At 40.7% G+C, this 25,432-nt stretch overlaps 1 protein-coding gene across 5 annotated transcripts in view; it reads left to right on the forward strand.

The window, feature by feature from the left end:
- FAM222B (family with sequence similarity 222 member B) overlaps nucleotides 1-25,432 on the forward strand; it is a 59,408-nt gene that overhangs the window by 3,544 nt on the left and 30,432 nt on the right. For 2 of the 5 annotated variants that reach the window (XM_069480956.1, XM_069480960.1), the window contains exon 2: nucleotides 2,325-2,358. The exons of 2 other annotated variants lie outside the window; for them this stretch is intronic. The gene's annotated coding sequence lies outside the window, so the exon portion shown is untranslated. Of the gene's footprint in view, nucleotides 1-2,324; nucleotides 2,359-15,543; nucleotides 15,808-25,432 lie in introns of those variants that run through there. One more of the 5 variants, XM_069480957.1, reaches the window with a different exon arrangement.

The raw sequence follows: 25,432 nt of genomic DNA on the forward strand, positions 1-25,432 counted from the left end.
AATATCCACTCTCTTTGTGCCCAAATCTATTTATCTTTTAGCAACCTCTTGTCAGACAGCAAAGTATTATAATAGGATGTAATACCTTACTTCATTAAATCTATGGTGCCAATGATTGTAATGGTCACAACTTTTTTTTGAGACAGGGTCTCGCTCTGTCACCCGGGCTGGAGTGCAGTTGTGTCATCATAGCTCACTGCAACTTCAAACTCCTGGGCTCAAGTGATCTCCTGCCTCAGCCTCCCTAGTAGCTGGGACTACAGGTGTGCGTCATCACACCTGGCTAATTTTTCTATTTTTTTGTACAGAAGGGCCTCGCTCTTGCTCAGGCTGGTCTTGAACTCCTGACCTTGGCTTCCCAAAGTGCTAGGATTATAGGCAAGAGCCACCTCACCTGGCCCACAAGTATTTTATATAGCACTAAGAAAGAAGAAATGCTACTAATCAGACTGGACTACTATCAGTTGTAAGACGTATTCTGTTTTCAGAGATGTTAAAATGTGAAAAAAATAAAAGCGTGTCTTAGAACTGATGAGGTAGAGTAAGTGATCTAAGTATCTACTAGAGGGGAGGTACAACTAATTATGAGATTTGATGGAAGGCTGGATGCAGGTATTGTCAGTAAAAGCATCTGCATTGGGATGAGGAAGATAGCATTCAAAGTAGACAGTAAACTCTGAAAATGGGAAGGGAGTGGGCATTATTGATGTATACCACCATAATGGGACAAGCAAGAGGAGGAAATGAACTAATATATTGGCAGAGTAACATTCTATAATGCAGCAGAGCAGGACAGGAAGCTTGGAATGTTTTCAGAGGAGATGTGAGCTTAGTACTTAGATTTGAACTCCTAAAATATTATAGGGACTTTAAAAAGATGATTCTAATATAATAAATTGGGAAGTGAGAGTCAGTATGAAAAACAAAGTGGCCAGAAGGGTTGACTCTTTACAGCTGACCAGAGGGGGAATAAATAATAAGTCCTATACTCTTGTTGAGAGGTGAATGGTTTCTTAAGTGTTTAATATCTATTTCTGTCTTTTCATTGCCTCTCAGGGTCCTTTTTTTTTCTTTCTTTTTTTCTTTTTTTTTGAGACAGAGTCTTGCTCTGTTGCCCGGGCTAGAGTGCCGTGGCATCAGCTTAGCTCACAGCAACCTCAAACTCCTGGGCTCAAGCAATCCTCCTGCCTCAGCCTCCCGAGTAGCTGGGACTACAGGCATGAGCCACCGTGCCTGGCTAATTTTTTCTATATATATGTTTTTAGTTGTCTGGCTAATTTTTTTCTATTTTTTTAGTAGAGACGGGGGGGGGGGGGCGAGGGGGTGGGTCTCACTCTTGCTCAGGCTGGTCTCGAACTCCTGATTTCGAGCGATCCTGCTGCCTCAGCTTCCCAGAGTGCTAGGATTACAGGCGTGAGCCACTGCACCTGGCCCTCTCAGAGTCTTGATTATGTTCCTATCAGAGCTCTGTGACTTACAGTGAAAAGGAATACAACTTAACAGGAAAAATGCTAAATTTTGTTTATTAAAGATACATTTAATACAAAGAGGGAAATAAGTAATCAGATTTGATAGCTCAATTATAAAACGTTGGTTTGGTATAACACTAGATCATACTGTTTCATGGGAAAATATAGGTAATTTAAGAAGTGACTCAAAGACTTACTTGGTTACTGATTTTCTGGGAATTAACCTTGAAGCTAGCAGAGAAAAATATGAAAAACTAGAAATAACATAAGTATGAATTTGTGTAGTGTATTTTTTCCCCACCAGTAAGCCATATGAATCTTTTAAGCTTTTTGGATTCTGTGGCCTCACTGAAAAATGTCGGAGTTGATCTTTCCAGCAAAACCAGCAAATATTTAAGTGCCTACTGTGTGTCACACATCGTGCTAGCCACTGGGAATTAAAGTATGAATGACAATCCTTGTTTTTAAAGAGTTCACATTTTAATTGGAGACTAACACATAAATAAATATGAATCAGTACGGTAAGTGCTGTGGGAGCATTAATTAGTTCTGCTTTATGTGTGGGGAGAGAAAGGTTGGAGAAGACTTTTTAGAGGAAGATTCAGTTAGGTCTTAAAGGATGAATGCAATTTGCTGCCTCAGCAAAAAAAAGGAGGATTGGAGAAGTTACTGTTTTAGGTGCAGAGAACAGCTTGCACAAGGATATGGAGGTATAAGAGTATGTACTTGTGGGCCAGTGGTTTAATATGGCTAGATCATGGAGGATGAGGAAGGAGTAGAAGGAAGTGAGGTGAAAGATGGTTTGGAGTCCAATTGTGGAAGGCCTTGGTAAGGGGTCTGAATTTTATTTTGTAGGTGCTGGAGAGTCATGGAAGAGTTTTTAAACCAGGTACGGAACATGTTGAGATTACTATTTAAGAGAAGTAACTCTTTTGACTGTGGAAGTTAGATTTAAAAAGGTGCACATGGCTGCTGGGAGACTAGTTTGTTATGAGACTGGTGTGGTGATCACATGAGAGATATTGAAGACCTCAGAGTGGTAATGGTGGAATTATGGACAGATTGAAGAGCTTTTTGGGAGACTAACTAGAAGGATCTCATTGATTTTATGTTGGGGGGTTGGGTAAAGGAGAAGGGGTTGTCAAAGATGGATTTAAAATCGCTAGTGTGGGCAACTAAGTGTGGATGATGATGTCATTAATCAAGGTAGGGAATACTAGAGTAAAAGAGGATGTTATATTTGAGGGAAAATGAGTTTGATTTTGATGTATTAATATTAGATTTGTAGTATCTGGGAAATTCAGGAGCAAATGTCAGATGGGCTTCTGGATGTATAGGTCTTGAATATTGAGTTCAGTCGAATGGTATAGAAGGGAGATACAAGGGTGATACAGATTTGGTAGTCATTAGCATATTAATAGTTAAAGCTAGGTTGATGACCCTGTGAGTCCAAACTTCGGTTGCTTTTTTTTTTTCCCTTCTCCATACCAGGAGTTGAACCTAGGCCACCGGGGTGAAAACCAGGAATCCTAACTGCTAGACCATGTGGGATCAGTTGCTTTATTTTATATGTTGTTCATTCACATCTTCTTGAGGGATTGGCCTTACAGGAATGTGGTGCTAAGCACCTTCTCTATAGTAGTATATACAGTGCTAGTCCTTTTCCTTATTTTTCCTTTTTTTTAATGTGCTGCATACTTGCTTTAAATTAGCAGTTTTTAGACGGCAAACGAGTGAAACACAAACTCTCTCACCTAAATGGAAAGACTGGTGTTACTCTTAAGTAGTACCATTCATGCTTAAATGAAAGCATATATAGTTTTGTAAAATTTTTGATAAAAGGAAATTAGTGTGCCTATCAGCAATACACCTTATTCTCAGTGGTTTATCAGTCTTAGAAAAATTGCCTTAACATCAGTTATATTATAGACATGGAAAAAGAAGGAATCTCTTCCACTGAGTGCCTCACATTTGAAACTGTAATTTTTGTGAACCAGAACCTCTAAAGATTTGGTGTGAAGAACACAGGATATTTTTGAACCAGTGATGCCAGTGTTGAAATTGGGAGCTCAAGCCACCTAACTCTGTCTAGTCTTTTGCTACACCATGGCTTTTTCACCAGTCATGTAAGAACTGAAAACAATGAAATAAATATACTTGATGGTATATTTATATATGTTGCTTTTTAGTATAATTTAGGTGCTTTTTTTAGTTCATGACTTTGAAATATAAGCAGAGACTTGTTTTATGAAAGAAAGGAATATGCAGAGTATCTAAAGTTGTTAGATTTTAGCTAAACATTTTTAATATTGACATTCAACAGGATGTCTGGTTTTGGAGAGTCAAGAGCTGGGAATCACAGACCTCCCTAGGGTCTTGATTTGGGTCAAGGCCTAACTCCTCTTACTTCCTGTGTTGTCCCTTTCCTTGGGGAGTTAATGTTAAAAAGAAAATAATTAAATATATAGGTTTCCATAATATCTTTATTATGGAAAATGTCAAATATATGCAGAAACAGATAGGATAGTATAATGAACCCCTGTCACTCTGCTACAATTGTCAACTCATGCCAGTCTTGTTTTATCTAAGTACCTCCTGCCCACTAACCTATTGTAGATAATTTTTAATCAAATCCCAGATAGCATATAATTTCATGAATAAATATTTCAATGTATATATCTAAAAGATAAGGACTAAAAAAATTAAGAAGTATTTCTTTCTTTCTTTTTTTTTTTTTTTCCTTGAGATGGGGGTCTCTGTTGCCCAGGTTAAAGTGCAATAGTGTCATCACAGCTCACTGGACTCTCAAACTCCTGGGCTCAAGTGATCCTCCTGCCTTAGTAGCTTGAGTAACTGGGACTGTAGGTATGGGCCACCATGACTGGGTAATTTTTATTTTTATTTTATTTATTTATTTAGAGACAGAATTTCGCTCTGTGGTGTCAGCCTAGCTCACAGCAACCTCAAACTCCTGGGCTCAAGCGATCCTCCTGCCTCAGCGCCCCCAATAGCTGGGACTACAGGCACACGCCACCACACCTGGCTAATTTTTCTATTTTTAGTAGAGATGGGGTCTCAGTCTTGCTTAGGCTGGTCTTGAACTCCTAACCTCAAGCGATCCTCCTGCTTCAACCTCCCAGAGTACTAGGGTGACAGGCTTGCTCCTAAGACTTCAAGAATACTTTGCCAGTTCTTTTAAGTTTGCTTGTTGCCAAGCATAATTCCCTTACCTCACTTTCTTCTTCTATCCTAGGACACTGTTGTTTCACCTAAAGACATGTCCTCCACTTAAGTGTGTGAAAAAGTTTTCAGTAGTGAGATTGATCAAGTTAATTGGGGATTAATAATGTGGATCTCATCCAAAGTCTAGCCAAGCTCTCTAATTCTCCTAGGGATTGTTTAATGGACCGGAGCATGGACACTCAGCATACTGGGACAGGAGATATTCTTAAGTATTCCTAGAAGTTGTGTATTTGAACTTCCAGGTGAATGTGGATTTTCAGATTTGGGAAAGACGTTGAGAAAATTGGCTGGGATTTTAAGGCAGCTGGACCAAGTCCAATATTGATTAACAGCATTTTCCCCCTGTTTGGCATCCAGCCTCTTCTCTCTGCTACAGCTTTCTTCTGAGAGGCAGTTTGAGCTATTTGCCAGTGTTTTTGGATCCCGTCTCTGCTCATATTTTTCCACAACTACTCTGCTTTTCCATCAGATCTCAAATTTCTAAATAAGGATATATATTTAGAATAAGTAATATTATTCCCCTTAGTAGGGGAATCTTAGTTCCAATCTTTCTTAGTTGTATGTCTGGCTAAGCTTCTGGGTCTCACCTAAATATTTGCTTGTTCTTGGTAAATTATTAATCTAGTTGATTTCTAGTCCTTTAATGTTATTCTCCCCCAACCTTTAGCTGTCAGGTGGAAATTATCTTTACCTCTTGCACACGTACAGAGTTTACTGTATCTATATTTATGTTACATTTTCCTTCTTTTGCTGTACTGTTAATCACTCTCTGACCTTGTCATATCAGTATTTCTCTTTTCTCTGAATCTTCAATCTTTCTGTCTCTACTATCTCTTTCCCCCAACACTCTGTCCCTACTTCCAGCTACTGCTGAGTTTCTCGCCTTTTCATAAAAGTCATCTTCCCTACTCTCTTCATTTTTTCACGGCCTGTTTTTTCCTTCAAATCCCATAATTTTGTTTTGTCCCTACCACTTCACTGAAATTGCTCTGCTCAGTGACCTAATTGTCAAACCCAGATGACACTTTTCAGTCCTTAGCTTATTTTAAACTCTGCTTCTTTAAACTGTGATGCTGTCCACTCTTGTTTTTTTCTTACCTCCTATTCCTTCTTAGTCTTCTTCATAGTCTCATAGTCTCCTTCTACCCAGTCCCCAAATGTTGGTGTTCCTAAGGATTCTGTTCTTCACCTTCTTTTTTTTTTTGTTTTTTAATTTTTTGCAGGTGACATAATTCACTACACGCACACATTCTCCATATCTCTCTGTTTAATTCAGATCTCTGTCTCTAAAACCTACTTGGACATCCCATAGAAACCTTAGAAGTCATTATCTTTCCCGCAAAATCTAAACCTTCTAAATTCCCTTTCTGGATTGAATGGTATCAATAGCCACACAGTTACCTAAATAAAAAATTTGGATTTGACCTTGATTCCCCCTTATCTAAGATATATATGATTGATCCTAGATATGACTTTAACTTTTTTTTTTTTAAAAGAGGAAGAGTCTTGCTCTGTTGCCCAGGCTGGAGTGCAGTGGTGCCATCGTGGCTCACTGCATCCTCAAACTCCTGTGCTGGGCTCAAGTGATCCTGTCTCAGCCTCCTAGGTAGCTGGGACCAGAGGTGCATGTCACCACATGGAGCTGATTTCTCTGTTTTTTGTAGAGCCAGCGTTTCACTATGTTGCTCAGGCTGGTCTGGAACTCTTGGCCTCAAGGGGTCCTCCCGCCTCAGCCTCCCAAAGTGCTGGGCTTATAGGGGTGAGCCACTGTGTCCAGCCTCCTTTGGAGGTTTCTCAGTAGGGGTGTGATGTGAGTTGATTTGTGACTAGAAAGAATATTCTGGTGGTTGTGTTAGAAATGGATTGTAGGAGGATAAAGACTGGAAGCAAGGACACCAGTTACAATTGTTATTTGCAATTTTTTTAGAGACAGTTTTGCTCTGTCATCCAGGCTAGAGTGCGGTGGCATGATCATAGCTCACTGTAACCTCAAACACATGGGTTTAAGTGATCCTCATTCCTCAACCTCCTGAGTAGCTAAGACTACAGGCATGCGCCACCATGCTCAGGTTAATAGGATATCTTTTGGAAGTAAAGTTGACAGGGGTTGCTCAGGGATTGTCCCAGCTAGGAGAGGGAAGCAAAGAGGATCGTGGATAACTTCTACATTATTTATTTATTTAGAGACAGAGTCTCGTTCTGTTGCCTGGGCTAGAGTGCAGTGGCGTCATCATAGCTCACTGCAACCCCAAACTCCTGGGCTCAAGCGATCCTCCTGCTTCAGCCTCCCACGTAGCCGGGACTATAGGCACGCACTATGACACCCAGCTAATTTTTCTGTTTTTAGTAGAGATGGGGTCTTGCTCTTGCTCAGACTAGTCTCAAACTTCTGAGCTCAAGCAATCCTCCCATCTCAGCCTCGCAGAGTGCTAGGATTAGAGGCATGAGCCACTGTACCTGGCCAACTTCTAGATTATTGACTGGAGCAACCAGGTGAGTAAATGGTTGATACTGTTTGTTAAAATGGGGAAGACTATAGCAGAATAAATTTGTCAAGGATTCTGTTTTGGTTATGCCAGTTTTGAGATGCTTGTTAGACATCCGAATGAAGATATAAAATAGGTGATTGGATAGAAAAGCCTGGCATTCCTGAGAGATGTCTGAGCTAGAATTGTAGACTTGGATGTCATCAACATGTAGATGGAATTTGAAGTCACGGAATTCAATCAGGAGGTCATCTAGGGATGATTTGTGGCTAGAGGTTTGAAAGAGAAGGAACAGCCAGTGAGGTAGGTGGAAAACCATGAAGGTGATGCCAAGTAAAGAAGTGTTTCAAGAAAGGAGTGGTCAACTGTGTAGAATGTTGTTTAGAGGTCACATAACAAAGAATTACCCACAGGATTTGACAACCTAGAGATTATTGGTGGCTTTGATTAGAACCATTCATCAGAATGGTGAAAATAGAATCCTGATTGTAGTAGATTGAGGGGAAAAATAAGAGGAAGCACTTGATCATTTTTTTTGTTTTTGTTTGCTGACAGATTTTGGAAGCCAATTTCTTTGAAAACCTCCTGTGTCATTGTTATTATACTAAATCCTTACCTATCTGTATTCCAATTGGTTATGTGTTTCTTATTGAGGTATTATATTCCTTTAATGTTTTGTATCATTATTTTATGTGGATTCCTGTTCTCTAAAAACTGCTTTATCTAGTGTTATGAGCAATACAGATAACTGGTGAGTGAATGAGATTGTTTATAAGGGTCAGGTCCCTGGTCTTGGAAAAACACAGTGACTTGACCTTGGCCTCAGGAGACATCAGTTTTTTCTCAGCTGTCAAATGAGGATAACAGGACCAGTTTGGCTCAGTGGGTGGTTGTGAGGCATGACTACTAATGAAAATAATTGTAAAACACTTTTGCAAGTTTAAGTGTGATATAAATGCTAAGTAATAGTTCTTTATTGGGATGTTGTGAAAATTAGCAACATGCTATTAGAGGCCTTAAGTTCCTTTTGAGAAAGGTGATTTTTTTTTTTCGTAAATACTATTTGAGGAAAAAGCAGCTTAAAATTTGGGAAAAGATATTGCTACCCTAATTTTTGGAATGTAACAATTATGGAATCATAATGAAATAACTTTTTATTAAAGAAAGATATTTCCCTAAAGATTTATTATATCACTTTAGAGCGTTCATATTCCAAGAGTTTTACCATTTTGGCTTTTTGGTTTAAGTGAGAATATGAATACCAACCATCCTATGGCAGTTACAATGCTGAACATTTAAAGGACTAATGGGGAGGCTGGGCGAGGTGGCTCATAGCTGCTTGGGAGGCTGAGGCAGGAGGATCACTTGAGCCCAGGAGTTCTGGTCTAGCCTGGGCAACATGACCAGACCCTGTATCTTAAAAAAAAAAAAAAAAAAAATTTAAATAAAGAACTGGTAGGGGTGATTTATTGTCTGCATTTAAAACATCGCAGCCAATCGATACAACCTCTCACAAAAAAAATACTGAAAAAGCATTTTAATTTACTGGAGGCAACACCATAGAGACATTTTAATGCAGGGTTAGGTGATGGTTGCAATGAGGCTTTGAAGATGGACGTGATGCTGTTTCAGGCAAAAGTAGCACTCCTTGTTCCATACCTGAGTCTAAATATAGAATCAGTGGCATCATTACCTATAATGCACTTAGAAAATGCTTGAAATTTCAATCTGTTGAACTAAATTTTTCTCAGCCTTTAAAGTGGCATTAACAATAGGGGAAAATTGGGATGTGATCTAAAACCGATAAGGGAAAACTGAAATGATTAATCAGAAGTCTGCTGATGTGCTTAGAACTTTACCCACTGGCATCTCGTGTAGGGTCTTGTATATTGTTTTCAGCATAGGGACCTGTGTATTGCTAATTTTAGAACAAAGTAACATGACGTTTTTAGCTTTATGTAGGTTGGAATTTAATCTTTTTTTCTGGAATTTGAGTTCTTTTTTTTTTTTTTTTTTTTTTTTTTGAGACAGAGTCTCACTTTGTTGCCCAGGCTAGAGTGAGTGCCGTGGCGTCAGCCTAGCTCACAGCAACCTCAAACTCCTGGGCTCAAGCAATCCTCCTGCCTCAGCCTCCCGAGTAGCTGGGACTACAGGCATGCGCCACTATGCCCGGCTAATTTTTTCTATATATATTTTTAGTTGTCCATATAATTTCTTTCTATTTTTAGTAGAGACGGGGTCTCGCTCTTGCTCAGGCTGGTCTCGAACTCCTGACCTTGAGCGATCCACCCGCCTCGGCCTCCCAGAGTGCTAGGATTACAGGCGTGAGCCACCGCGCCCGGCCTGGAATTTGAGTTCTTTACCTCTTTGTATCAAGGATAAATAAAAAGGCTTAGGTTTCTTTTCATCATTGATGGGAATACTGTACTTGCTTTTCCTGTACCGAGGCATTATTTGCTTTTCTTTTGCATTTGGTGACTAGTGAAGGGGTTCCTGAATGGCCTGCTTTCACAGCAAAGACTGTTGACTAAGCTTACTTTCTTGGAGATGTTTTATTTCTGTGGTTGTATTAAGACTTTCTGTTATTTGCTTCCATCATCCACCTTCATTGTAGACCAAGCGATTGGCAACTGCATTATATTCATAGGTAAAGTTTTGTCTTCTATTCTTGTTTAGTTCCCTTGGATTTAATGTACAGTTTACCTGTCTCCATTCTATTTATTTAATAATAGTTTCCTTCCTAGATTAGGTATTTCACAAAGCTTATATCCTAAATATTTTTAGGAATATATTACTTACGCTAGACATCCTTATCTTTATTTTTTTATTTTTGTCATTCAGACTAGCCAAAGTTTCTCTGGAAGCTTGCAGTTGGCAGTACTATCAAAACAAAATGGTGTAGGACTGTATGGAGAAGGCAGTTTCCATCACTACCTAACAATATGGAATATATGCAATTTTTGACCTTTTATATTTCTTCTGTGATTTACTGTCTCATGCTCTTTGAATATTTTCCCTTTTGGTTATTTGTCTTTCTCTTATTGACTTATAAAAGTTCTTTATAGACTGCGGCCATCAACTCTTTTTTTATACATGGTACAAATATTCTTTAAGGCTATGAACAAGAAGAAAGAAGGCAGGCTATTGCATCAAATGCTAATCCAAGATGGTGTTTGGTTAAATTGTTTAATAGTTTGCCTTGATTATTTGAGCAATGGTAAGCTTCTTTTGTCTCTTCCCTTCCAAAGATGCATAGAAAAGCTCCTTCTGTCTGAAGTAAAGTGTTGGCTCTGTGTTGGTTATAATTTGCTTTTTCTGGCTTGCACAGCCTTCTTTTTGTTTTCTGTCTTCTGACAGATTATAGGATTGTGGGGAAACAGCGTCCAGGGCTTTTTCAGGAACTGTGCCATTTTATCTACAGGAGAAGCCATTGGCTTTGGCACTGAAAGAGAATTGGCTCTGCATTTAAAGATGCCAAATCATGCTTGATTCACAAGTTTGCTGTCTCATTTTGTCTGTGTGTGAAACTTTTTCAGGATTTTGGCTTTTTACTTTTTCTACCATGTGCTACCCCATCAGTATGAAAAGTTAACAATTTATTCCTTCTCTCCAGCTCTCTATACCCTACACACACAATCCAAATATCCCAAACCATAGCAAAAAATGCAACAGTCATTTTGATTGGGGGGGAAATCCTCAATGCTAGGATTACAGTGTTTCCCGTTGGTGCCCTTATGGTGACTCTGAGCTCTAATTCTGGTTTATCAGTTAAAGTGTTTCCTGTAGAGTCTTGAATTACTTAAGTGTGGAAATGATTTACCTACCAACCAAGATGTCTCTTTACATAGGTTTTTCAAGGGCATCAGTGAAAGCTAATTGTCAGGGTATTCTATTTTCTAACGTGCGAAACTTAATTTGTATAAGAGCACATTTAGGAAATTTCCACATATTTATTTACCCTTGATACACTTTTCAGTGGGATCTAGAGTAATTTATCCTGATTTCGAATAAGAATTTTTTTATCATATAAGCAGTCTTAACTCCAATTGTATCTGCTACCTTCAAGCATTTTAAACTATGTGCGATTGATCTTGAAACCTAGCCAGCTACTTATTTTAGTAAATCTTTTCCACCAGATAATGCCTTTACTTTCTATAGATAACAGTTTAAAGATACCATTCTAGCTATAGGTTATTTCCATTTATATTAAGGCCAGGAAAATTATTATTAATAATAGGTGAATAAGCCAGTTTTCATAGGCTGGTTTTTCTAGTGTGCATTATTATATCGACACACATTTTCCTCCCTCTGCCAGGAATACTTTTCCTTCTGTCCTGCCCCAAACCTACAGTCCCTCAAAGGCTGGAGTTTGGTTCTCTACTCTTCTGCATTCTCTGTTGTAGTTTGCCTTTATTATTACTATTATTATTTTAACTGGTGTAGCTTTCCCTATATAACTAAGCACCTTCAAGCCAAAGACTACATCTTATTCATCTTTTTGTCTCTGGGGTTCAATAGAGTTTCTGGTATATAGGAACACAATAAATAATTGGTGGTGTGAGTGAGTGAATGAATAAAATGAAATCCAAAGATGCAGTGAATGGATTTTACACTTCCCTCTGGTGTCTGAAAGAGAAAGTGCACCCAGTTTTTACAAAAACCCCCAAACCGAACTACTGTTAAGGAATACCTTGCATCGTTGAAATAGTAGTTCAAGGCATTGCCTTTTCTTTTCTTAAACTATCACACTATTTTTTTCAGACCCTGCTGTTCTCTTGAAGTCTAGTGAATAATAAGGTTTTTTTATCCAAGTCTCTGTGCTCTGTGCCATGGGTGTTTGACTTCTGTAAATGTCACATAGCAGGTTTTTATGGGGAAAATGCTTTTTTAAGAGTGTTCAGCTTCTTGTTCAGGTTGTATCATTTTTTGAAAGGGGAATGAGGAGGAGGGTTCAATTTCCTTTTTTTTGTTTGTTTCTTCTTTTCTTTTTTTTTTTTGGAGACAGAGTCTTGCTTTGTTGCCCTGGGTAGAGTGCAGTGGCGTCATCATAGCTCACTGCAGCCTCAAACTCCTGGGCTCAAGCCATTGTCCTGCCTTAGCGGCTCAAGTAGCTGGGACTACAGGCACGCTACAACACCCAGCTAATTTTTCTATTTTTAGTAGAGACGGGGTCTCACTCATGCTCAAGCTGGTCTTGAACTCCTGAGCTCAAGGAATCATCCTGGGTCAGCCTCCCAGAGTGCTAGGATTACAGGTGTGAGCCACTGCCACCTGCCCAGGGTAGATCATTGTTATTAGTTTGTGTTTGTTATTCAGTTCTACTGAAAACTGTATATTAATTTTGATTATAGTAAATTAAGTGTGAAAATTCCTTTTTTTGCTTCGTGCTTATTATATAAATGCCATTTGGGAAATTTGCAAAATAGGTGCTCAAGAAATAACAATGTGCAAACTGAGCAGACTAGGTGAGTGTTACCTAAACTAGTTTTTCGTCCAGCCTATTGATCTTTTCCATCTATTTCTGAGAGATATGTTTGTTTTGTTTTAATATGTTTTACAGATTATAAAAGACATGTTAAACATAGAAAGTTTCAAAATGATAAATCTATAATTTTACTCAGTTAATCTATTAAAAATTACAAATTAATGCATGTTTTTTATTTGTATTAATTATTTTTTTGAGACTGGATCTCCCTCTGTCACTCAGGCTGGAGTACAATGGCCAGATCATAGCTCACTGTAACATTAAAACCCTGCACTCAAGTGATCCTCTGGCCTGGGCCTCCCAAAGTGCTGGGATTATAGGTGTAAGCTACCAGGCCTGGCCCTGTTTGTTTATTTTTTAAAAGATAGAATAAAACAAATTCTGTCCCTTGCTCTTTCCCTCCCCTCCTTCCTTTCTCTCAGTAACCCCTGTTGACAGATTGGTGTTTATACTTCCAGATATTTTCTTGGACCTACAGACATATAATATTCATATGTGCTTAAAAAATAGATGTGATGGCCGGGCGCGGTGGCTCACGCCTGTAATCCTAGCACTCTGGGAGGCCGAGGCGGGTGGATCGTTCAAGGTCAGGAGTTCGAGACCAGCCTGAGCAAGAGCGAGACCCCGTCTCTACTAAAAATAGAAAGAAATTATATGGACAACTAAAAATATATATATAGAAAAAATTAGCCGGGCATAGTGGCGCATGCCTGTAGTCCCAGCTACTCGGGAGGCTGAGGCAGGAGGATCGCTTGAGCCCAGGAGTTTGAGGTTGCTGTGAGCTAGGCTGACGCCACGGCACTCACTCTAGCCTGGGCAACAAAGTGAGACTCTGTCTCAAAAAAAAAAAAAAAAAATAGATGTGATTATTTTATAATACAATCTGCCAGAATCTAAAATAGTAAAAAAGTTCACATTTTGTTCTTTTCATATGTAACCTAATAAAAGCTAGCCTGTGAAACACCAATGAAGTTCTTCCATAAATCTGTTTTTGAGGCTGGGCAGTGTGGCTCACGCCTGTAATCCTAGCACTTTGGGAGGCCTAAGCAGGAGGATCATTTGAGGCCAGGAGTTTGAGACGAGCCTGGGAAAGAGCAAGACCCTATCTCTACAAAAAATAGAAAAATTAGCCAGCTATGTGCACCTGTAGTCCCAGATACTTGGGAGGCTGAGGCAGGAGAACCGCTTGAGCCCAGGAGTTTGAGGTTGCAGTGAGCTATGATGTTATATATGAAATGCTTTGAGTTCCACTCTAGCCCTGGCAACAGAATAAGACCCTGTCTCTTCTCTATCTGTCTCTGTCTCTATCCAGTGGTCCCCAACCTTTTTGGCATCAGAGACCGGTTTCCTGGAAGACAATTTTTCCACAGACTGGGGGGGGGGGCGGGGATGGTTTCAGGATAATTCAGGATAAGGAGCGCACAACCTAAATCTCTCACACATGCAGTTTATGGTAGGGTTTGCTCTTCCATGAGAGAATCTAATGCCCAACGCCTACTGATCTAACAGGAGGCAGAGTTTATGCGGTGATGCCAGTGGCTGTAAATACAGACAAAGCCTGCTGCTCACCTGCCACTTACCTCCTGCTGTGCAGGCCCCCTTTGGTTCCTAGGGCCACAGATGCCCCAGGGGGTTGGGGGACAACAGTCTATGTCTATATCTATCTGTTTAAGCCAGAGTCTTTTAATTCAGGTCAGAAAAATGAACTGGCTTTAAAACTGGCATGCAGTACAGCTCCTTTTCTATCTTCCAGGAAGACTGAGGTTGTTATATATGAAGTGCTTTGAGTACCACATAAGATGAGGCTAAAGTTTTGTTTTAAATTATAATAGTGCTGGAAGAATTAAGTAAGGTTGTAGAGAGTGATACAGATATTTAGTATCTTTCACTTGGAAGAACTCTGTGAACCAAAATGACAACCTAGATAAATAGCTTGCCTTCCCCATCCCCATTTTATTTTTCTTAAATGAGCCCTATGTACCGCTCTACCACTACACCTAAGAAAATATACAACAATCTTTAGCATATTCTATCCCACCAGCCTTATGCTCCTACATTGGCATTAGTGATTGAAGTGTTGATGAAACCTGCTAGTTATGCAGCAGCCTGGCTGTTGCTGAGAGTTTTTTCCCTAATATTAGGTATGTGGGTTGAATAAGACTTAGGTATTTGCTTCCTAATTGTACTGAAACCTGCTAAGGGAGTGGTCATCTTGGGTTTAACTGGATGTAGATGTCTTATATCTGAAACAGGTTGGAGCCAACTGTGTTTTGTGTGTGTGCATCTGTGTGTGCAGATGATTTGATGTATTCCTTCTCCCCCACCCCACCAACTACCAGATACATTCTTTTTCAGTACGCCCCCCCGTCCCCCAGTAATTTCTGCATCACGGGAAGCAGGAGTTTCCAACTGGGAGGATTGATGTGTGCAGCTGATCTAGTATGCAAACCTAAATTCGTCCACTGTTATGAGGGAGTGCAATTGATTAGTCTGAGAAAATGACGGGGAGGCAGAGAGGCCTGGGTACCATCTTTTTACTATCGGGTGTCTCCTGGTGGGAATTGCTGCTGAAGTCTGAGGGTGGGGGAGCGGGAGAAGGGGCGGGGCATCACCTGGCCCAGCTGCGGGATGCTGGGCTCCCTTCTTTGGGGTGAGGGCCAGGAGAGATGGGGGCAGCGCTAACAAAGAGGAGCTGCACGGGGGCCGGGGCCGCGGATAGCTGGCCTATCCCGGGCGGCTGACCTCCCAATAGGCCTCCCCAGTTGGCTGCTTGGCGAGTCGCTCTGCTGGCTCCCTGGCTCACCATTGGTTGTGCGGACAGGAGGGGGCTCGTCGAGAGCTGGGATGGAGGTGAGGGGGCGGGGCTGGCTTCCGGCGGCGGAGGAGAGCTAGCAGCAGCCAGCTGGGGGAGGGGGTGTCGGCGCACCGTTGAGTGCTGCGCTCGGTGAGCCTGGCACCCGGAGCAGCCGCCTCCCCCTCCCCCTGCCAAGATCACTAGAAGCCCCTTCTCATCCTTCTTCCCCAGCCGGGCGAGCTAGGCTGAGCTGCCCTAGGCGGGCAGGGCGGAGCCCAGAGCCCTACTGAGTGCTGCGGAGCGAACCTCACCTCCGTTCCAGGGCGAAAGGTGTGTGTGTGCTTTTTCTAACGCAACCCCGACTTCTGCAGACTTAACCTTGTAAGAAAAGGGGAAATGGAATGGGAAGTAAGATCTCCACATCCCGTCCGTTTATATTGATTTTCTAATTCTACCCTTGATCCTTCTTTCCTTCCCTTCATCTCACCCCTGCAGCTGGGTAAGGAGATTCAGTACTCTTACCTCGTTTTACTAATGTGTCGATGTCGGTCGCATAGTAAAATGCGGAGAGAAGAAAAGATGAACCCTTTTTTGTGTGGTATCTGATGCAGTAAACCGCAAAAAAAAAAAAAATAAAAATAAAAATAAAGGCAAGCTAGGAGTGAGGAGTGGGTTTTTGGAACTGTACCGCATCCGTGTCCATTAAGGCGTCTTCACCATTTTCTTCCTTGGGACTGCCTTAATCAGCAATAACAATCTGAAAGGAGAGGAGGTACTAGTGTAAAGAGGGAGCAGCCCCCATCAAATGGTGGTTAAAGGAAATCCTGATAGTTGTTAGCTATTAACTCTGCTAAAGTCTCTTCCCTGAGTACATTGTCACTGGCTTTGTGTGGTAGCTCAGCTCTGTTGGAGAAACCTGGCTAAAGCTGGCAAACTTACCGTGCTGTTAATGAAACTTAAAAAGTCTTACCTGTTTCTCCATCAATATAGTTCTTATATTCATAGACTTTCAGAGGGATTAGTTTCTGTCGTCAGAAACCAAAACCAAACTTAAAATCCAGATGAATTTTGATTCGTTTATTTTTTAAAGGGTTCTGTTTCCCAAACTTTATGAATTTAGGTGGCTGTAGCTTTACAATTTAAACAATATTTATCTGTTTTGATTTCCTTTGCTTCTACAATTTACAGATGCCTTTTTAAGGACATGAATCTCTTCAGCCAAAATCGGGAACCTGTTTATAGGTTTTAAAGTGAGAGGAATGTTATCAATTGAAGATAGAAAACCCAAAATTTATGATGTTAGAAACAAAGGGTGTGTGTGTGTTGGGTGGCAATGTTCCTGGTACCCTTGCTTTCACTGGGCATTTCAACTAAAGATGTTTGGACCAAGCTTACTTTAATGGTGATTAGCATAGAACTACCATACCAGAAGGGATGAATATCATTTTTTGGGCAATACTTTGGTAAATATTAATTAAAATGGGTCAGTTTATCCACGTAATCCAGATTCAGTTTCCAAAGTGTTCTAACTGGAGTCAACCCTTTCTTTTCTTTTCTTTTTTTTTTTTTTTTTTTTTAAGACAGAGTCTCTCTCTGTCACCCTGGCTAGAGTGCAGTGGCGTCATCATAGCTCACTGCAACCTAAAACTCCTGGGCTCAAGTGATCTTCCTGCCTTCAGCCTCCTGAGTAGCTGAGACTATAGGGGCACACCACCGTGCCCTGCTGGTTTTTCTATTTTTTGTAGAGACAGGGTCTGGCTCTTGCTCAGGCTGGTCTCAGACTCCTGAGCTGAAGTGATCCTCCTGCCTCAACCTCCCAGAGTGTTAGAATTACAGGCGTGAGCCACCGTGCCTGGCCTGGAGTCAACTTTTGAAAACAGAATTGATACGCTGGAGCTGTCTTACAGTTTTAGCTGGATTAATGATTTTTCTTTGCATTGATTTATTGAATGCCTAACCAATCAGGAACAATTTGGGGTGAAAGCAAGTATTATAAAGAATAAGGGTGATAGGATTGGAAACCATCTCAGTTGTGGAAACTAATAGGGATCATATACTTTTTTAAAAAATAAATTTCAAGTACCCTTAGTATAGAAATGTTACTAAAAAGTAGATTGATAGTAATCCTGTGCTGGGTTTTGGGTTTTTAGTTTATTACCCATTTGTCCCTAAAGGCTCTGTGAATCATGTTTAAATTGGAAGGGAGGTCGAGTGAGGTGGCTCACACCTGTAATCCCAGCACTTCGGCCTCCTGGGAGGATCACCAGAAGTTTTAGACCAGTCTGGGCAATGTAGTGAGACCCCGTCTCTACAAAAAAATAAAAAATTAGCTGGGTGTGGTGGCGTGTGCCTGTAGTCCCAACTAATTGAGAAGCTGAGGCAGGAGCATGGCTTGAGCCCAGGAGTTTCAGGCTGCAGTGAACTGTGATGGCGCCACTGCACTTCAGCCTGGGTGACAGAGGGAGACCCTACCTCACAATAAATGAATGAATGAATGAGGATGGAAAGAGGATCCCCCAGGTGTTGTCTTACCTAACTTGTTAATGAAAGTGAACTGTTTAAAAATTACTGATTGGAAACCTTGACAAACCTAATACACTTTGATGCCTAAGGTAGAGCAACCTGGAGAAGTGACAAAAAAATCACTTGGAGTCCAGGCCACTTTAACTTGCTTTTAGTAAAAAACAGGTAGCCCCTCTATTTGGTATCTCAGGTAGTTTTTTTGTTCTCTACCCATGGGTGAGTAGTTAATAAAGCTTTATAAAATTATATTACACTTTGATCACTTTATTTTTTTATGTTTCTGTTTTCTTGACTGATTTTTGAAGTCAGTATTTTGCATGGTGTAGTGATTCAGGTTCCCCGAAGAAGAGTTTTTCCCAGGAGACAATAGGCTATGTATAGAACTAATCATGGGTGTATCTACACTGATCTCCAAATACATTTAAGGGGCATGGAAATCCTCAAATTTGGTCTTCTGCAAGGAAACAATTATACAAAGCCATGACTTCCCATAATCTCTTAGGTTGAGGGGACATAATGCTGCTGAGGTTAAAGTAACTGATTTAATTTTCTTTAGCAATCTGTTTTTATCCTTCCTACTTATTTCTGAGTCACAGCTTAAAATGCTAAGAAAAAGGGCCCTGTGTTCTCTCTAAAGGGAGACTCAAGTCTAATCCCTCATTCACACCAGAAGTATAAAATGATCCCCTTGAGAAGGTGAAGGAAAATATTGGACCCTTGGTGTTGCTTGATTCTCATAATAATCAGCTTGAGAGTTGTAAGGTTTGGAATTGGGAAAAGCTTACTCAAGGTGAGAAAATATTAGAGGCAAAAAAGACTTGGGTGCAGCTCTCAAAGTGAGAGACTTATTTAGAAACAATGAATGCATTCATATGGAGATGTGGCTGATGGTAGTTTTTAGCTTTTTAGCTTTTCAGCTCTGTCAGTCTGGTGTCAGACAATTTTTTGTGCGTTTAAGCACTGCCCCATCCCCCAGGGTTTGACTCTTGGAAGCTGAATGTTTTGAGGAAGTTGTTTGCTGTGGGTCTGAATCCTGATGGTAGAGGAATTGGTGGCGTCTGTAATCTGTTTACCACTCAGATAAAGATGTGGAATTAATTACCATTGAGTTAGTTACTGAACTCTTCTCAAAGAATGATTGCTAGGCTAATGCATCTCTATCAGTTTAATCCTCAATAGTTTACTAGTCTGCTCTTAGGGCTAGAACTGCCTTTCTAATGATACTGGCCTTTAAGAATTCCTTTTTTCCCTTGTTTTTTTTTTTTTTCTTTCTTTTATTTTGTTTTGTTTTTTATTTCTTTGTTTTTTGTTTTCTTTTTGGCCTTTAAGAATTCTTGTTGGATGTGCATCTATATGTTGCTCAGTGGCTCAAAATAAAGGACTAGAATGATGTGTGGCCCTCACTTAACGCAAGATAGTTGAACTTTGGTAACCTGGCTGGCATTGTTGTTCACTTCTCTCCTGGATCAGTGATAGGTGGAGTTACTCCCCAGTGTTACAATACCACAGTGATTGATTATTTTCAGTTTTGTAACTAGTAGGGCAGTGAGCTAACACATTCATTTTGGAAACAGGCCAGTGATAATACTGCCCTTGGGCCTGGATGGATGGAAAAATAAGGAAAGAGTAAACAATTGAGGACATAAATAATGAATCTTTCAACTGAGCCCTGGGAGAGTGAGGGAAATTATCCTCAGGGCTGTTCAATCTGGGAGTGAAAAGGGAAGAGTCCACTGAATTAATTACCTAGACCAAATTTGATACTGCACACTTTACAGGATTTTAGAGCCATTCAGAACAAAGTTACCTTTCTGTTATAAAGTTTTAACCCATCTTTTTGTTTATTTATTTTAAACCAGACTCTTAAATTGTTCATTTATTTTTTAGAATCCGGGCCTTTGCTTCCTCCTCACTTTGTTCTATATGTTAGTATTCCGTGAACACTGGACAGTCCTTTTGTTGGGTCAGATCTTAGAATTTTGCTTAGAGATTTCATTATCCGTAAATATATAAGGTAAAAGAAAAGGTCTGGGCCTGGCTTAAAGGAATTCTTTGGTACCTTGAGCACACATTACACTTGGAAATTAAATGTGATGATGTAGGGTATAATTATATAACAACTCGCAAAAGGTTAAGACAAGAGTTTTTTCAGCCCAAGAATCATTTACATTATTAAGAAATATCTTTAATTTTGGATGAGTTAATTTTTATCCAGTGAATTAAATAAGCATACTTTCATTGGTCTCAGCATTTCTCTGAGGTAGGGAAAACTAATGCCCTGTGAATGTCTAGATAACTTAGTGATTTGGTAGTAAAGCTGGACCCAGATCCAAGGTCTCTGAATTTTTAATATATTTAATTATTTTCTCCAAGAACTTTCAGGAGTCCTATTTGAAGTGATTTTAAAATTTTCCTATCTCCACCCTGATAAGCTGGTTTTATTTCTTGGCTAGTGAAGGGAATCCAAAGACCAGGATGCTATTATCAATCAACAGAAGAACGTTCAGGATGAGGTGTTAGAGGAATAAAAGTTGTGATATAAAGGAAAGGCCAAATTGAATTTTTTTTTTTTTTTTTTTTTTTGAGACAGGGTCTTGCTGGGCTAGAGCAGTGGTCCCCAACCTTTTTGGCACCAGGGACTTGTTTCATGGAAAACAATTTTTCCGTGGATAGGGGCCGGGGGTTGGGAGGAGCTCTGTGGCCTGGTCCCTAACAGGTCACAGAAGGTACTGGTCCTTGGCCCAGGAGTTGGGGACCACAGGGCTAGAGTACAATGGCACGATCATAGCTCTCTGTAGCCTTGAACTCCTCGGCTCAATTGATCCTCCTGCCTCAGCCTCCCAAGTTACTGGGACAATAAGTGTGCACCACCACACCTGATTAATTTTTATAAAAAAATTTTTTAGGAGACCAGGTGCTGTGGTACATGCCTATAATTCCAGCATTTCAGGTGGACTGAGATGGGAGGATCACTTGAGTCCAGGAGTTCAAGACAAGCCTGGGAAACATAAGGAGACTCTGTCTCTTCAAAAAAAAATTTAAAAACAAACAAAAAAATCTGCCAGTTATGATGGCTAACTTTTTTTGTTTTTGTTTTTTTTTTTAGGGATAGAATCTTGCTAAGTTGCCAAGGCTGGGCTTGAACCCGTGGGCTCAAGCAATCCTCCCATCTCAGCCTCCAGAGTAGCTGGGGCTACAGGCATGTGTCACCAATTGAAGTTTTGTTATATTTGGTGCTGGTGGATCCCAGAAAGGGAGTACTGGGCTGATTAGATCCAATTTAGTCATAGACTGAGTTTGTTGCATTGCAGCCTAGACGAATAGGTAAGAGTGGAACTCTTTGCCAAGGTATGAGCAGATCTCTAGTTAAGGGTCCATTCCTGATCAGTAAATACAGTGTGTTCTTGAATATTGAAACAAAAGGGTAAGCAGGCAAAGAATAGACAGGTAAAATCAATTTAAAGAAATTCTCAAGGCCCTTTTTTTTTTTTGAGATGGGGTCTTGCTATATTGCCCAGGCTGGTTTCGAATTCCTGGGCTCAAGTGATCCTCTTACCTCAGCTTCCCAAATAGCTGGGATTACAAGTGTGCACCACCATGCCGGGCTTCTACTTTTTTTCTGGAGATAGGGTCTTGCTCTGTCTCCTGGTCTAGAGTGCAGTGGGGTCATAGCTCATTGCAACCTCAGACTCCTTTCTTGGCTGGAGTTATCCTCCTGTCTCAGCCTCCCAAAGAGCTGGGACTGCAAGGCGCTCACCACCATACCAGGCTAATTTTTCTACTTTTTGTATAGACAGGGTCTCCCTCTTGCTCAGGTTGGTCTCCAACTCCTGGCCTCAAGCAATCTTCCCACCTCCTGCCTCATCTCACTTAGCCACCATGCTTGGGGATTTTCTAGCTGAACAAACTGATTAGGGATTTGTTTTCTTTCTCTGGTCATTAGACTGACCAGTAGGCAAGGCAAGATAGCCAAGAGCTTGTATTACACTTAGTTCCTTAATCATCAAAAGTAAAATATAACTCAGTACTGGACCTAGAAAAATTCAGCTCGGTTTAGTGTCCTTGATACAGTTTATTTTATTTAATACTAAATACCAAAATCAGTGTTTTGTTCTCCAGAGAAACAGAACCAGTAGGATATATAAATACATAAGAGAGGATTTGTTGTGAGACTTGGCTCTCACAATCATAGAGGCTGAGAAGTCTCATAATATGCCGTCTGCAAACTCAAGAACGGGGAAAGCTGGTGGTGTAATTCAGTCTGAGGCCAAAGGCCCAAGAACCAGGGGGACTGATGTTGTAAGTCCTAGGCCTAAGAACCTGGAGCTCTGATTGTCAAGGGCAGGAAAAGATGGACATTCCAGCTCCAGAAGAGACTGCACCCTTGTTAACTAATTGCGTTGAGATCCTGTGGAGAATTAAGATCCTCCAAGTGAGTCATACATAAACTAGCTTTTTTGTGTATATGAGACTTAAATAACACCCATTTATTAGTTTATGGTTCTGTAGGTCAGAAGTCCTGGTACAATGTGTGACTTGGGTTGACTTTCTGCTCAGGGTATTACAAAGCTGAAATCAAAGTGTTGGCTGGGCTAAGTTCTTGTCTGAAGGCTCTGGGGGAGAATTTGTGTTCAGGCTCATTCACGTTGTTGGTAGAAATCTGTTCTTCTGGGGCGGTAGGACTTTGGGTCCCCGTCTGCTTGCTGCCCGCGTTCCTTGCCACATCGCCTTTTCCATCTTCAAGGCTTGCTATGGAGACTATCCCTCATGTCCAATTCCTCTCATGCTTCAAATATCTCAGACTTCTCTGTAAACTAGCTTTTGGTACTGGCTTGTGTTTTTTGGAGTCTTTTGGCCCCATAGTATATGGAAATCATTCATCATATGTGGTGAGCTGTCAGTAGCCAAGTCAAAGAAACAAACCCCTCTTCTATCACTGGGCTTACCAAAGCAAACCCTTCTAATACTGGGCTGTATGTGCTAATGATCAGAGCTATTGGCCAAAATGAAATCCATTTAGAATAGTTAGGTTGTGATTAAAGTAGTAATGTAAGTCTCGCTTTTTTTTTTTTTTTTTTTTTTTTTCAGTTTTACAACTTTATTTGATAATCAGTGGTTAGTTCTCACTCACATTGACTGTCTGTAGATCTTGACAGTGGTAACAGGTATATAGGTAACCCAGGTATGGAACTTGTTCTGGTGAATATTTGTCTTTGTTATGTTTTCTGGACAACCACACAGGGATATGCCATAGGACATTTCTTATTCCTTTGGCCCAGACAGCCTTTCTTGAGCCTGGTATTAGTGTACACATCTGGAGTCCTCATCTCCTTCCTGGCAAATTTCCCAATCTTTTTGAGTGCTCTAGGGGCTTACTTCTTGAAGGCCACTCCTTGGATGCCCTTGTGAGTGTTGATTGTGTATTCTCTTAATCAACCACTCATTGATGCCAGATGGCCCTTCTCTCCACCCTTCTTTGTAGGAGTCGTTCTGCTGGACCCAGGTTGGAAAGCAGTTATCACTTTAAAGCTGAGGATTTCTCCTTCCTTCCTCCCTCCCTCCCTCCCTCCCTCTCTCCCTCTCTCCCCCTCTCTCCTTCCTTCATTCACTCTCTCCTGCCCTGGCTGGAACTCCTGGGCTCAGGCAGTCCCCCTGCCTCAACCTCCTGAGTAGCTGGTACTATAGACGCCTGCCACCAAACCTGGCTAAGTTTTGTAATTTTTTGTAGAGATAGGGTCTTGCTATGTTGCCCAGTCTGGCCTCCAACTTCTGGCCTCAAGTGATCCTCCCCAGTTAGCCTCCCAAAGTCCTGGGATTATATTAATAGGTGTGAGCCACCACTCCCAGCCTAAAGCTGAGGATTCCTTTAATGCTGTTTGGTGGAAAAATGTCTGTTTCTTTTTTTTTTTTTTTTTTTTTTTTTGAGACAGAGTCTCGCTCTGTTGCCCGGGCTAGAGTGAGTGCCGTGGCGTCTGCCTAGCTCACAGCAACCTCAAACTCCTGGGCTCAAGCGATCCTCCTGTCTCAGCCTCCCGAGTAGCTGGGACTACAGGCATGCGCCACCATGCCCGGCTAATTTTTTGTATATATATATTTTAGTTGGCCAGATGATTTCTTTCTATTTTTAGTAGAGACGGGGGTCTCACTCTTGCTCAGGCTGGTCTCGAACTCCTGACCTCGAGCGATCCACCCGCCTCGGCCTCCCAGAGTGCTAGGATTACAGGCGTGAGCCACCGCGCCCGGCCATGTTTCTTGGTTTGTTTATTTATTTATTTAGAAGCTAAGTTTAATATTATGGCAGCTTTAAAAGGAAAGGTTTCCATGACCAATCACTAATATTTTGCCTTCAGCAAAGTGCTTTTGAGAATCAGTTGCTGAGCTGAATGAAAAATCAGATTTTATTTCACTTGGAGAATTGAGATAATTTAGACAACATCCCTGTTGCCTTAGAAGAGAAGCATAAGCATTATTAGTCATAACTTAGATTTGCTTCCTTCTAAAAGCTAAAAGCACTTCTACCATTGACATTTTATTTATCTTCACATTTACTATGTAAAGGATAAAACTTAATCTACTTTAAAAGGAAAGGTGTATCAAGACTGAGAAGCTAAAGGCAGCTTATCCCAGGTCACAACGTATCATTGGAAAAGTCACATTTCCTGGGTTCCTGAAGGGGCCCTCTGCATTACCCAGGTGTTCAACTGGAAGTGGTTTTACTGTTATGAAGACATTAATTTTGTAGCTATAAAGGTATACTGATTTGGCTTTTGCTTATCTTATTCTTCCAGAACCTTTTTCATTCAACAGAAAGTGGAACCGATAGATTAATGAAGAATCTACATCTTGGTTTTAACCTGCCAGGTGTTAACTGTACATTCACTAAAGTGCTTTACAAAGGATTTTAGTACTTGGGCTTTATTCAATCCCTGAGAGGTACGGTGCAATTGGAATGTGATACCGTGTTAGAACATTTCTCCCAGAGAGGCAAAAGGAACCTTTCCTTTTAAGAAAAATCCTTCATCTATTTTCATAGTCCCTGGCAAAATTAAGTTGAAACACGGAGCTTTTTCATCAAGCTATGTTTTTTTCCTCTTTTCTCCAAGCTGAACAAATGTACCAACTGAAATGTGTCTGTCTTATTGTTCACAGTATGTTTTGGGGGAGATTGTTCCTTAGTGCCTCTGGAAATGAGAGGCTGGTGCCACTTGAACCTGTACACCAATTTTATAGCTCTCTAAAATTGTATTTCTGCCAAATCCCTCTACCCCTCCTCAATCTGCCCACATCTGTTCACCTCTCAGTTCTTCACAACTGGTTAAAGAAGTATTGGCTAGGTGGGTGCAGTGGCTCAAGTCTGTAATCCTAGTACTTTTGGAGGCTGAATTGGGAGGATTGCTTGAGGCCAGGAGTTTGAGACCAGCCTGAGTAATAG

The sequence above is a fragment of the Eulemur rufifrons genome, chromosome 9 (genome assembly GCF_041146395.1).
Source record: "Eulemur rufifrons isolate Redbay chromosome 9, OSU_ERuf_1, whole genome shotgun sequence".
Classification (NCBI taxonomy): domain Eukaryota; kingdom Metazoa; phylum Chordata; class Mammalia; order Primates; family Lemuridae; genus Eulemur; species Eulemur rufifrons.